Here is a 12,464-nt window from a genome sequence, read left to right as displayed (position 1 = left end):
CCATACATCATTAGTTTTTGATGTAGTGTTCCATGATTCATTGTTTGCGTATAACACCCAGTGCTCCATGCAGAACATGCCCTCTTTAATACCCATCACCAGGCTAACCCATCCTCCCACCCCCCTCCCCTCTAGAACCCTCAGTTTGTTTTTCAGAGTCCATAGTCTCTCATGGCTCATCTCCCCCTCTGATTCCCCCCCTTCATTCTTCCCCTCCTGCTATCTTCTTCTTCTTCTTCTTCTTCTTTTAACATATAATGTATTATTTGTTTCAGAGGTACAGATCTGTGATTCAACAGTCTCGCACAATTCACAGTGCTCACCATAGCACATACCCTCCCCAATGTCTATCACCCAGCCACCCCATCCCTCCCACCCCCCTTTTTAATACATTTCTAAATTAAATTTGCTAATGTTTAGTTTGGATTTTTTTGAACTGTGTCTATAAGTGATTTGAAAACATAATTTTCCCTTATCATACTGACCTTTTCTGATTTCAGTATCAATATTATGTTACAGTCACAAAGTGAGTTTAGAGATGTTCTTTTCCCTCATCTCAGGAAGAGATTATACAAGATTGGAATGATCTGTTCTTGAAAGACTGGTAGAATTTACTTCTAAAAACACCTAGACATTGGTGTTTTTTTTGGGGGGGGAGATTTCAAATCATCTACTTCAATTTCCTTAACAATTTTGGTCTCTCTTCATTCCTACTATGACATTTGTATTTTTTTGTTTTTTTAAAGATTTTATTTATTTATTTGAGAGAGAGTGAGTGAGAGAGAAAGCACAAATGGGGGGAGGGGCAGAGGGCAAGGGAGAAGCAGACTCGCAGCTGAGTGGGGAGCCCAACGCAGGGCTCAATCCCAGGACCTCGGGATCATGACCTGAGCCGAAGGCAGACACCCAATGACTGAGCCACCCAGGCGCCCCCCTACTATGGCATTTTGAATTTGTCTTCATATTTTTCTATAACTTCTTCCATTTTCTCAAGGTTTTCAAATTTACAGGTACAGAATTTTTTTATTTTAATCTTTTTATGGGTTTGTAGTTATATTCCCTTTATCATTAATATATGGATCTTCTTTCCCCCCATTAATCTTAGGAGTTTATCTATTTTACCAGTTTTCTTCAAAGAACATTCTCAGTTTAGTATGTGAGTCTTTATTTTGGGGTTGTGAGTTCAAACCCCAAGTTGGGCATAGAGTTTACTTAAAAAAAAAAAGAAAGATCATTCTCAGTTTTATTGACTTTTTATTGTTCTCCCACTCCCTTTTTCATTGATTTCTGCTTACAGTTTTGTAATTTAATCTGTTCTATTTCAGGGCGCCTGGGTGGCTCAGTTGGTTAAGCGACTGCCTTCGGCTCAGGTCATGATCCTGGAGTCCCGGGATCGAGTCCTGCATCAGGCTCCCTGCTCGGCGGGGAGTCTGCTTCTCCCTCTGACCCTCCCCCTCTCATGCTCTCTCTCTCTCTCATTCTCTCTCTCAAATAAATAAAATAAAATCTTTAAAAAAAAATAATCTGTTCTATTTCAAACATAAGGTGTATAGTTGGCCAATTAGCCCTCCTTTCCCATATAAGCATTTAAGACTATATATTTCCCTCTGTGTATCACTTTACTGTATACTATCTATTTTTTTTAAGATTTTATTTATTTGAGAGAGAGAGTGCACAAGCTGGGGGGAGAGGCAGAGGGAGAGGGAGAAGCAGACTCCCCCTGAGCAGGGAGCCCGATGCAGGGTTCGATCCCAGGACCCTGAGATCATGGCAGCCAAAGGCAGCCACTTAACTGACTGAGCCACCCAGGCACCCCTACTATCTATTTTTTAAAGATTTATTTATTTTAGAGAGAGAGAGAGCATGGGGTTGGGGGGGGTGCAGAGAGCCCAATGTGGGGCTCGATATCACAACCCTAAGATCATGAGCCAAAACCAAGAGTTGGACACTTAACCAAATATGCCACCCAGGTGCCCCAACTATCTATTTTTAAGTATTTTCACTATTGTTTGTTCCATTTCGCTATTGTTTTTTCCACTATTGTTTTAAAAATTCCCATTGTGATTTCTTCTTTGACACAGACCAGTTATTTAGAGTTCTTTAAATCTTCAAAGGAAATATTTTGTTTTGTTTTATTGACTTACGATTAACAACATTGTGGTAAGATGACCTGGTTGGTGCAATTTGATTCTTTGGTATTTTATGAGACTGGCATTTATGGGCTGGTACATTAATATCTGAAAATATTCCATGTATGTTTGAATGTACATTTTTTAGCTGTTGGGTTTGAATTGCTTATTTGTTGGATCAAACTTTTTATTCAAGTCTTCTAAATCTTTACCAGTTTTCTATTTCCTGCTTCATGTATCAATAAGTGAAGAGAAGTATGTTGAAATCTCCCAATGATGATGTGTTTCTCAATTTTTCCATTTGGTGCTCGCTTCAGCAGCACATATACTAAATTTGGAAGATATAGAGAAGATTAGCATTGTCCCTGCACAAGGATAGCACACAAATTCATGAAGCATTCCCATATTTAAAAATTATTTTTCCCATGTTGTTCTTTTGGTAATGTTTATGAGCTTAGGTGGTAGACCTTAATCTCTGAGAAACCTGAGGGCCCAAATTGAGGGCACTTTCTTCCAGAAAGAAATATGCATCTCCCAGAAGCTAGGGAACATTAAGGACCTGGATGACTTTAGCCTCTGCCAGGATCCCTGGCTTAATGTGGGGGCTATGGTTATCTTTCCTTTGCTCCTGGTCCCAGGCTTATCTCCCAACTACTAGCCCACATATCCAAGGCACAGCATAGAGTAAATGCAATTCAAACATTTGAGTGACTCCATTTAATTTACTAAAGGCAATTTAATTAAAATATGGTTCCTGCTCCCAAGGAATTTGTAATTTGATGGCAGATGACAGATAATTATTGTGCTGGATACTTTCACCAGCCTTGTTTGACAAACTTCATCTGTCCTTGCTTTAACATTAATTCATCATCCATTGTTCAAATCGTTGAAAATGCAGTCTTAAATGCTCTTTTTGACTTCTCTCTCGATTTTCTTCCTTTCTCACAGGCCATTTACTCCTTTTCAGTTTGATTGAATGACTCCATTTCTTCTGCTTACTTTATATTAATTAGGTTGGCAAGTGACCAAATACATAATCCACTCTGACTTGAACAAAAATAAAATGCTTAAGGTTCATGTAACCAAGAAATCTAATGTGGGGGTTCAGACTTTGGCACAGCCTGCTCCAAGGACCAAACGATGTGGTCAGCAATATTTTCCTCTTTGTAGTTCTACTTTCTTCTGCATTGTTTCCACTCTTAGGCCCGCAACTCACTGAAGCAAGATGAGTGCCAGCAACTCCAAGCCTACACACTCCACAACAATCCTAGCTGCTGCTGCTTTTTTTTTTTTTTTTTTTTTTTTTTACAATCCTAGCTTCTTTCCAGGCAACAAAATTCCCAGAATGTTCACTCTAGCAACATAATTAGTAAGTGCTTGTTTCAATCAGGGCTAGTCACTGTGGAAGACTTCACTGCCTGGATCTAATTCACACACCTGCTTCTGAAGCCTGGGATCCAGTCACAGAATGGAAAGAATGGAAAGCCAGTTTTTAAATGCTACAAAGGCCCTATATCATTTTCCTTACTTTATTTCCTACCTTCGTCCCCCGTGGCTCATATCACTCCAGCTACACTGGCTTTCTTACTATCTTTAAGGATGTCAAGCCTGCTTGCTCTTTAGGGTTTCTGGATTTATTCTTATCTCTGCCTATAATTTTGTTAACACAGATATCATTTCAGTTAAGTTTTTGCTTAGTATTGCATCCCATAATACCCTTTGCTGGGGGTCTTTTTATTTTTATTTTTTATTTTTATTTTTTTTTAAAGATTTTATTTATTTATTTGACAGAGAGACAGCGAGAGCAGGAACACAAGCAGGGGGAGTGGGAGAGGGAGAAGCAGGCTTCCCGCCGAGCAGGGAGCCCGATGCGGGGCTCGATCCCAGGACCCTGGGATCATGACCTGAGCCGAAGGCAGAGGCTTAACGACTGAGCCACCCAGGCGCCCTGCTGGGGGTCTTTTTAGACAGCTACCAAATCAATTTTCTTTCAGAACTACAGTCTTTTATAAGATTCACATTTGATGTGAGGTGAAAAAAAAAATCAAGCAAAATACTCAATGATCTAAAGTCCTAATTTACATCATTCTGTGGTCTCTTAACCTAACATCCTAAATCTACTTTGAAGGGAACTAGTGTATGTTCAAGTGACTCCCAAGTCTGCGGTCTTCAATTGTTTTGTCCCAAAGAGAACTTTGGAAACTATGTACCCTTTATACCTTGACTACTAAAATGTGTAAGTTTAATAGTTGCAAGTTTGTAGTTCCTGGCATATTGTACATTGTGTTATATATGCTTTAAATATATCATTGTCAAAACCTTGGCACTTAATTCATTCTGTTTATGGAAAATGGCCACTCTGGGGCGCCTAGGTGGCTCAGTCGTTAAGCGTCTGCCTTCGGCTCAGGTCATGGTCCCAGGGTCTTGGGATCGAGCCCCGCATTGGGCTCCCTGCTCGGCGGGAGGCCTGCTTCTCCCTCTCCCACTCCCCCTGTGCTCCCTCTCTTGCTCTCTGTGAAATAAATAAAATCTTAAGAAAGAAAGAAAGAAAATGGCCACTCTATAACCTAACTGGCCAGTCCTTATCATCAGAAAAGATCTGACCTCATGATCCCAGAGTCCTGGGATCAAGCCCCGCATCGGGCTCCCTGCTCCGCGGGAAGCCTGCTTCTCCCTCTCCCACTCCCCCTGCTTGTGTTCCCTCTCTCGCTGTGTCTCTCTCTGTCAAATAAATAAATAAAATCTTTAAAAAAAAAAAAAAGAAAAGATCTGACCTCATTTGAATTCAAAACAGTTAATTTATAAACATTCCTATTACAACCTACTCTCTTTCAAGTTCTAGGATTGATAGAAGACAGAGAAGGTAGAAGTTTGTGTCTGGGTGAAATAGGGTCCTGCTTCTTTCAGTATTTCTCTCTCTGGTGCTATGCAGCCTTTCTCTTTGTTTGGATTGCTCCCCAAAGATTTTTATACCCTGGGGCAGTGCACCAGAGTAAGAACTGGGATGAGTGAGGTAGCTTTACTTTTGTAAGAGACGGAATCTGTGTAAGATGAATTGGTAAAGAAGTCCTGAGGCATCCATTCTCATCTGGGTGGAGATCATTCTAAATTCAGGGTACAGATGAAACAAAATTTGCAAAATAATTCCATAAAACTACACTACCGTTTGAAACTAAAGATCACCTATCCTAGAGCATTTCACCTACCTATGCCAGAGGTAGGATTACAAAAATATTCCCAAGTCAGGGGCACCAGTTGAGCGTCTGACTCTTGGTTTCAGCTCAGGTTATGATGTCAGGGTCGTGAGATCAAGTCCTGCATCGGGCTCTGCACTTAGCAGGAGTCTACTTGAGAGTCCCTCTCTCCCTCTCCCTTCCTCTGCTCCTCCTCTTGCTCTCTTTCTCTAATAAATAATCTTTAAAAAAAAATTTCTGGGGTGCCTGGGTGGCTTAGTCATTAAATGTCTGCCCTTGGCTCAGGTCATGATCCTAGGGTCCTGGGATCAAGCCCCACATCAGGCTCCCTGCTCAGCAGGAAGCCTGTTTCTCCCTCTCCCCCTCCCCCTGCTTGTGTTCCTGTTCTTGCTATCTCTATCCCTGTCAAATATATAAATAAATAATAAATTTAAAAAATTTCCAAGTCAAAGTTTTCTAAAATTTCCGTTTGAATTATAGAAATTGTAACATCTCTTAGTTCAAAGGAAACAATCTGGGTTCTAAGACTACATTAAATAGCAATGCTCCAGGGCATGAATTTTACAAGTTCTTCCTCTGAATTAAAAGTAAAAAAGACAAGGTTAATTAATTTCAGAATACTTATAATTTTTTTAAAAAGATTTTATTTTATTTTATTTTATTTATTTATTTTTTTTTAAGATTTTATTTATTTATTTGACAGAGAGAGACACAGCGAGAGAGGGAACACCAGCAGGGGGAGGGGGAGAGGGAGAAGCGGGCTCCCCGCCGAGCAGGGAGCCCGATGTGGGGCTCGATCCCAGGACCCTGGGATCATGACCTGAGCCGAAGGCAGTCGCTTAACCAACTGAGCCACCCAGGCACCCAAAAAGATTTTATTTTTAAGCAACCTCTACGTACAACATAGGGCACAAACTTACAACCCTGAGATCAAGAGTCACATGCTCTACCGACTGAGCCAGCCAGTCGCTCCATGAATATTTATGCTTAAATTTACATACACAATCACTATAGAGCTGCTTGATACATTTTGGTTCACTTGGGATAGCTAATAGAATACATGCTGGATGTGATTAAACTTTGAGCTTCCTTGCCAATTATGATGTCTCACCATTTGTTTTTTAAGTCATAGTTTTTGGGTCACTAAGAACTGATTTGTCACAGTCTTAATAGTAACATTGTCTTGCACTAAAAACTTTACTCCAGTGTCATAATTATATTTAAGTGTCTTAAAACAGATTCAGAGAGAAAAAGTGAATAAATTTGAGGACCCTAAAGCAAAACTATGGATTAAAAAAATTCACAACCCAGGGGAGCCTGGGTGGCTCAGTCGTTAAGCATCTGCCTTTGGCTCAGGTCATGACCCCAGGGTCCTGGGATCGAGTCCTGCATCGGGCTCCCTGCTTCACAGGAAGCCTGCTTCTCCCTCTCCCACTCCCCTTGCTGTGTTCCCTCTCTGGCTGTGTCTGTCAAATAAATAAATAAAATCTTAAAAAAAAAAAAATCACAACCCAGACATGAGCTCAACACAGTTCTGCCAAATTAACAAATGCCTGTGGGGTTTTTTTGTTGTTATTTGAATTTATTTTGGCACGATTTCTAAATACAGACTCCAACCCCCTTTTTTTTCCCACATTTTATAAAGGACATTAGGCTCTGAGTAGTCTTCTACACTATACAGGAGAGTTTTGCTTAGAATTCCAGATTACAATCTAGAATACAATTTATAAATACTATTTTCTGCAGCAATCCAAAGTAGACTCTCCAAATCAAAAGCTAAATATACTATTTTAATTAATGCAAACTAATTTTATTCCAGAATTTGAAGCAGAAATGTACTGGCTCTTTTTTTTTTTAAGATTTATTTATTTATTTTTTAGAGAAAGAGAGTACACATAAGCTGGGGGAGGGGAAGAGGGAGAGAGAGAGTCTCAAGCAAACTCCTTGCTGACCATAGAGCCCAATGGAGGGCTCGATCTCACAACCCTGAGATCATGACCGAAGATGAAATCAAGAGTTGGACACCTAACCATCTGAGCCACCCAGGCGCCCCTGTGCTGGCTCTTTTAAAAATAACAAATATGTAGTTAGGGTTGTGGTCATCTACATTACTCCTTTTGAATAGAAATGCTAATATACCACTGCTAGCATCCATTTCATACAGTTCTTTTGAGGCCAAGTTGGGAAAATGTATCACAAAGAGGAAGCCAGCAAAGAAAGTTGTTTTCCTTTCCTGGAAGAAAAAAAAAAATTGTACTCACAGAAAGATTTAGCACTATAATTAGCTTCATAGTTTTTTGAAATAGTTTTATAGTTTATAGTTCTATGAAAAAATGAATGATAGGTTTTGGTAACTAAAGACCACAGACTAAAATTTTAGTTTAAAGTTTTATTCATCACTCTGAAGGTTCTCATCCCAAAATAAGACCCTTAAATTTGTCTCCTAGTTTTTTGTACACATCCTTAATAGTCCATGAATGAGTCTGAACATCGTTATGCTACATCTGAGCCCACTGCTTCAAAGAAAGAATGAAGTTATTTTGTTTTTGTAGAGGAACTAATAATCCACCAAACACTAATAAACTGATTATTGGTGGTGCCTGGGTGGCTCAGTTGGTTGAGTGACCGACTCGATTTCAGCTCAGGTCATGATCTCAGGGTTGTGAGATCAAGCCCCACAGTGGGCTCCACGCTCAGAGGGGAATCTGCTTGAGATTTTCTCTCCCTCTCCCCTGCCCCTCCCCCCCAACCCCCAACCCACCATGTGTGCGCTCTCTCTAAATCAATCTTTAAAAGACTGCCTTTGGCTCAGGTCATGATCCTGGAGTCCTGGGATCGAGCCCTGAGTTGGGTTCCATGGTCAGTGGGGAGTCTGCTTCTCCCTCTACCCTCTGACCCTCCCCCCCGCTCATGCTCTGGATCACACACTCTCTCTCTCAAGTGAATAAATTTAAAAAATGTCAATAAGGAAATTTTGTTACCTCAAAATACAATTACAGGTTAAACGTAAGAGTTTTAAAATGCTGACAATATAAGCCATAGAATATACTGTCGTTAAGATAAAAATCACTTCCTTTAAAGTACACTTAACAATAATTTCAACAATCTATTTCACTTTCCTAAAAAGCCAACAGTAAATTATTAATCTGCTCCCCTGCCATATTCTCTGTTTTCTACATCATAAACTACAACCATCAGTATGTTGCAATCACAACAGAGGGAGGTAAACATGTGCATTTCTAATTTGTAGGTAAAGCAACCCAAACCTGAGGGTCAAAGGACTCCCAACAGGTTATTGCAATTGATATGACAAAGGCCTGCATCTTAGAGTGGTTCACTCCAGACAATATTTCGGGCTAATTTAACTAATGTAACTGGATCCACAAGAAAAAAGTACTCCCTGGGTCATAGTAGTTACCCAAAAAGTTGCTCAAGACATACTCCGTTCAACTACGTGCTATGGGAACTACTAAGATAGTTACTACCTTAACGAAACTTACGATAAGGAGAAAGTAAGCAAAAATACAACCAGAGTAAAGGTTCTCATAATACAGAAATTACAATGGAGCACAGGATGGGTAGGATTTGAGAAGAAAAGGGAATTTCCATGGACAGAGTAAAGTCACAGAGAATCAAGAACAGGGGAGAATTCAGTTTGTCAGGATAAATTAAAAGAGGACCAAACAGGGGTGCCTGATTGGCTCAGTCTGGAGCATGTGACTCTTAGGGTGGTAAATTCAAACCCCACTTTGGGGGTGAACATTACTTTAAAAAGAAAAAAAAAGGCCCAAATAAAGACTTTAAAGATTATAAGGTTAAAGGGGCATCTGGGTGGCTCAGTTAAGCGTCTGGCTTCAGCTCAGGTCATGATCCCGAGTCCTGGAATTCAGACCCCACCCCCCTGAGCAGGGAGCCTGCTTCTCCCTCTCCCTCTGCCCTTTCTTCCCGCTCATGCTCGCTCTCTCTAATAAATAAAATCTTAAAAAAAAGGGGGGGGGCGACTGGGTGCCTCAGTCGTTAAGCGTCTGCCTTTGGCTCAGGTCATGATCCCAGGATCCTGGGATTGAGCCCCACATCAGGCTCCCTGCTCAGCGGGGAGCCTGCTTCTCCCTCCCACTCCCCCTGCTTGTGTTCCCTCTCTCGCTGTGTCTCTCTCTGTCAAATAAATAAAATCTTTAAAAGAAAAAATTCGAAGGTTAAAGGTGGCATGCCACAACGCCAAAAAGAAAAAAAAAAAAAAAAAACCTCCCGCCCAAATCACCTGCCGCAGAGCCAAAATCTGGCCAAGAGAGCCTTGAGGTATGAGGTTAGTCATCCCTATTTGATTTTACAGCCGCGGTCATTTTTCTTCCAGAACAAAAGCATCCCCAGTAGAGATGAAGCGATTTCCCCCAGGCCACCACTACCTCGTCTCCCCAGCCGGTGGCCGGCACACCTGTCCGGACCTCCCGCTCCCGGCTCTGGGGCGGCCCTAGCGGGCAGCCTCCCTCCCTCAAGACCCAGGTCTGCGTCCCCCCCGCCCCCCGTCCAGGCTCCCTCCCACCCGCCAGCGAGGCAGGGGCACCGCGGAGCCCCCGCCCAGCGCCACCGCCGGCCGCTGCCCAACTAACCGTTTGCGCGGCTCGCGCCGCCAAGCGCGTACGTGACGCGGCTGCGCGGGGCGGGGCTCCCGTCGGCCGCACGCGGCTCCCTCGCCGTGGGAACGCTCCACACCGTGTGTGCGGGGTGGGCGCCGCTGCCTTAAACGCGGCCCGGCCGGAGCTTGCGCGCGGGGGCGGAGCCGGCCCGCCCGGCGCCGCCCCCTGCCCCCAAGTGCGAGCGGTCACCTGTCTGGCCCCACCAGGCGGGGGGCACCGACGCCCTGCGCGGCCACGAGTACCCCGCATCCTCGCCGTGACGGACGCGTGCGCGGGACATCGGCGCCGGCCTCCCCCTCAGTCTCTGGCAGAGAAAAGGGAAAAGCCCCCAAGGAGGAATGGGGCGTACCCCCGGGGGCCTGACTCGGAGCCTCTCCTGTGGCGTTTGATGAATGCTGGGTGTTAAACAGAAGTCGGGAAAGAAGAGCAGGTCAGACGGTGGTGAGACTGGTCCCTAGGGAGGTGTGTATGTTGGAAACATGGAGAAACGAGAATGCAGAGGCCAAGTTTTTCTGGACACTGAATGTTCGGGACAGGATATAATTGCAGCTAACGGGCTGATTATGTGCTCAGTACTTCACCTGAATCCTCGTGACCCTGTGCAGTGGGTACTACATTTTACAAGTAAAGCACCTGAGGCTCAGAGAGATTAAGCAATTTTCCACGGGTCACACAGCTAACAGTAGCCAGCCTTTGAAATCAGACTCCAGAGCCTGATTTTGTCGTAAAAGCCACTGATGTCTTGAGCAAGTCCAGAGACCAGAGCATATCAGTTAGAGTCATTTTTTAAAATGTTGACTTTTAAGAAATACCCAAAAGGTATAAATCAAGGCCCCTGCCTTCCAAGAAATTACAATTTCTTTGGGGAGGCTGAGGTACAAAAGAGCCAACATTTGTTGAGCATTCGCTGCATTCTGGGACCTTGTCCAACCGCTCCACTCCCACCCCCTACCACACACACTTAATTCTCAAAACAATCCTATGAGTTGGCCTTAAGATTTTGTTTTGCAAATGAAGAAACAGACTGAGGAGTGGCGTTTGGGGGATCTGGTTCTGAGAGGTCCCAAGTGCTTTCCTCTCACCCACTCTTCCTCTGTTTCACAGCAAACTTTTCAGTAACAGTTCAAAGTGTTAGCAGAAGACAGTGTAGAATATACAGCCAAGAACTGCTTATGAGCAACAATTGTTTTTGCCTTTGATAAATGCAGAGTAGGAAGGATCTTCATGTCATTGTGGTGGCCAGGACTTGAACACTGATGCTTTAGGATTGTTAGGGTGGCAGCAGCATTCAGGGTTGACTGTAGACAGTTGAGTTAGGGAGACAGAGTGGGAGACTCTTGTTCAGGGGTGAATTTATAATGGCAGTGGGAAGAGAGAGGATAGAGTGATTCCCAGGAAATTTCTCAAAGAAGTGTTGTAAAGCAGCAGTGTAATGGGTTCAGAATATGGACTCAGGAGCCAGACTGCCCAGTTTTCAAAAACCAAAGCACCTAATTAGGGTTGTTAGGGAAATACAACTAGTGTTTGTGAAGCACTGGGACAGAGCCTAGCATATAGCAAGTGCTGAATAAGTATTTGTTAACAACAAAGAGAAAAAGAAATTAAGAAAACAATTTCATTTACAACAGCATCCAGAAGATTAAAATACCTAGGGCTATATTTAAGGAGTTTGCAAAGCATTTAGGCAACAGTACACTCTGAAGAAACAGTGCCCCCAAACTGCCCTTGCTTTAGACTGTATGTATGTAAGTTTGAAGGTCCCCAGGGCCACCCTCACTTTAGACCATCTGGCCACAAATTGGAGGTTCCCAAAACCACCCTCAGGCTCACTAATTTGCTAGCAAGACTCACAGAACTCAATGGAAGTTATACTCAAGGTCATGTTTATCACAGGTTAAGGATAAATTGAAATCAGGCAAGAGAAGAATAGCATAGGGCAGAATCTGGAAGGGGTCTGAACTCAACATTCTAATCCTCTCTCCCAGCTATGATGTGTAACAATGTTGAAAGAGTTTTGCCAATCACAGAAAGTCTCTCCAGTCCTGGTATCCAGCATTTTTTGAGGCTTCATTCCTTGACATGAATCATCACCCAGGTGATGGAACTCAAATCTCTAGTCCCTACCTACCTCCACCCCAGTAGTTGGGCTATTACCATGTGACACAAAGCCCTACTTCTCCAATCACATGGTTGGTCTTTCTGGCATTGCCAGCCCTCACCCTGAGTTGTTTTATTACCATAAACTATTGGGGTTGATCTCCAGGAACCTACCATGAATTACAGACACTCTTCTATCACTTGGGAAGTTGCAAGGCTTTAAGAAGTCACCTCCCAGGAGCTTGAATAAAGGCCAGACCTCTCTTTAGATGAGGCCAAATTCCTTAACAACATTAAGTTAGTAGACCTATACATTGAAAACTACAAAATGCTGCTGAAAAAAATTAAAGAAGACCTAAATAAATGGAAAGACATCCATGTTCATGGATAGAAAGACTTGATATTGT

General features: G+C 42.8%; 1 non-coding gene across 1 annotated transcript; it reads left to right on the top strand.

The window, feature by feature from the left end:
- Positions 1-2,433: 2,433 nt before the first annotated feature.
- Positions 2,434-2,539, top strand: LOC123860635 (U6 spliceosomal RNA). The gene has a single exon (XR_006794762.1). It is a non-coding gene; the product is annotated as a U6 spliceosomal RNA (small nuclear RNA).
- The last annotated feature ends 9,925 nt before the right edge of the window (positions 2,540-12,464 follow it).

The sequence above is a fragment of the Mirounga angustirostris genome, unplaced genomic scaffold, assembly GCF_029215605.1.
Source record: "Mirounga angustirostris isolate CCGP_5_RB_7025 unplaced genomic scaffold, mMirAng1.0.hap1 SCAF_4, whole genome shotgun sequence".
Taxonomy (NCBI): Eukaryota; Metazoa; Chordata; class Mammalia; order Carnivora; family Phocidae; genus Mirounga; species Mirounga angustirostris.
This window is presented reverse-complemented; position numbering and strand designations above follow the sequence as displayed.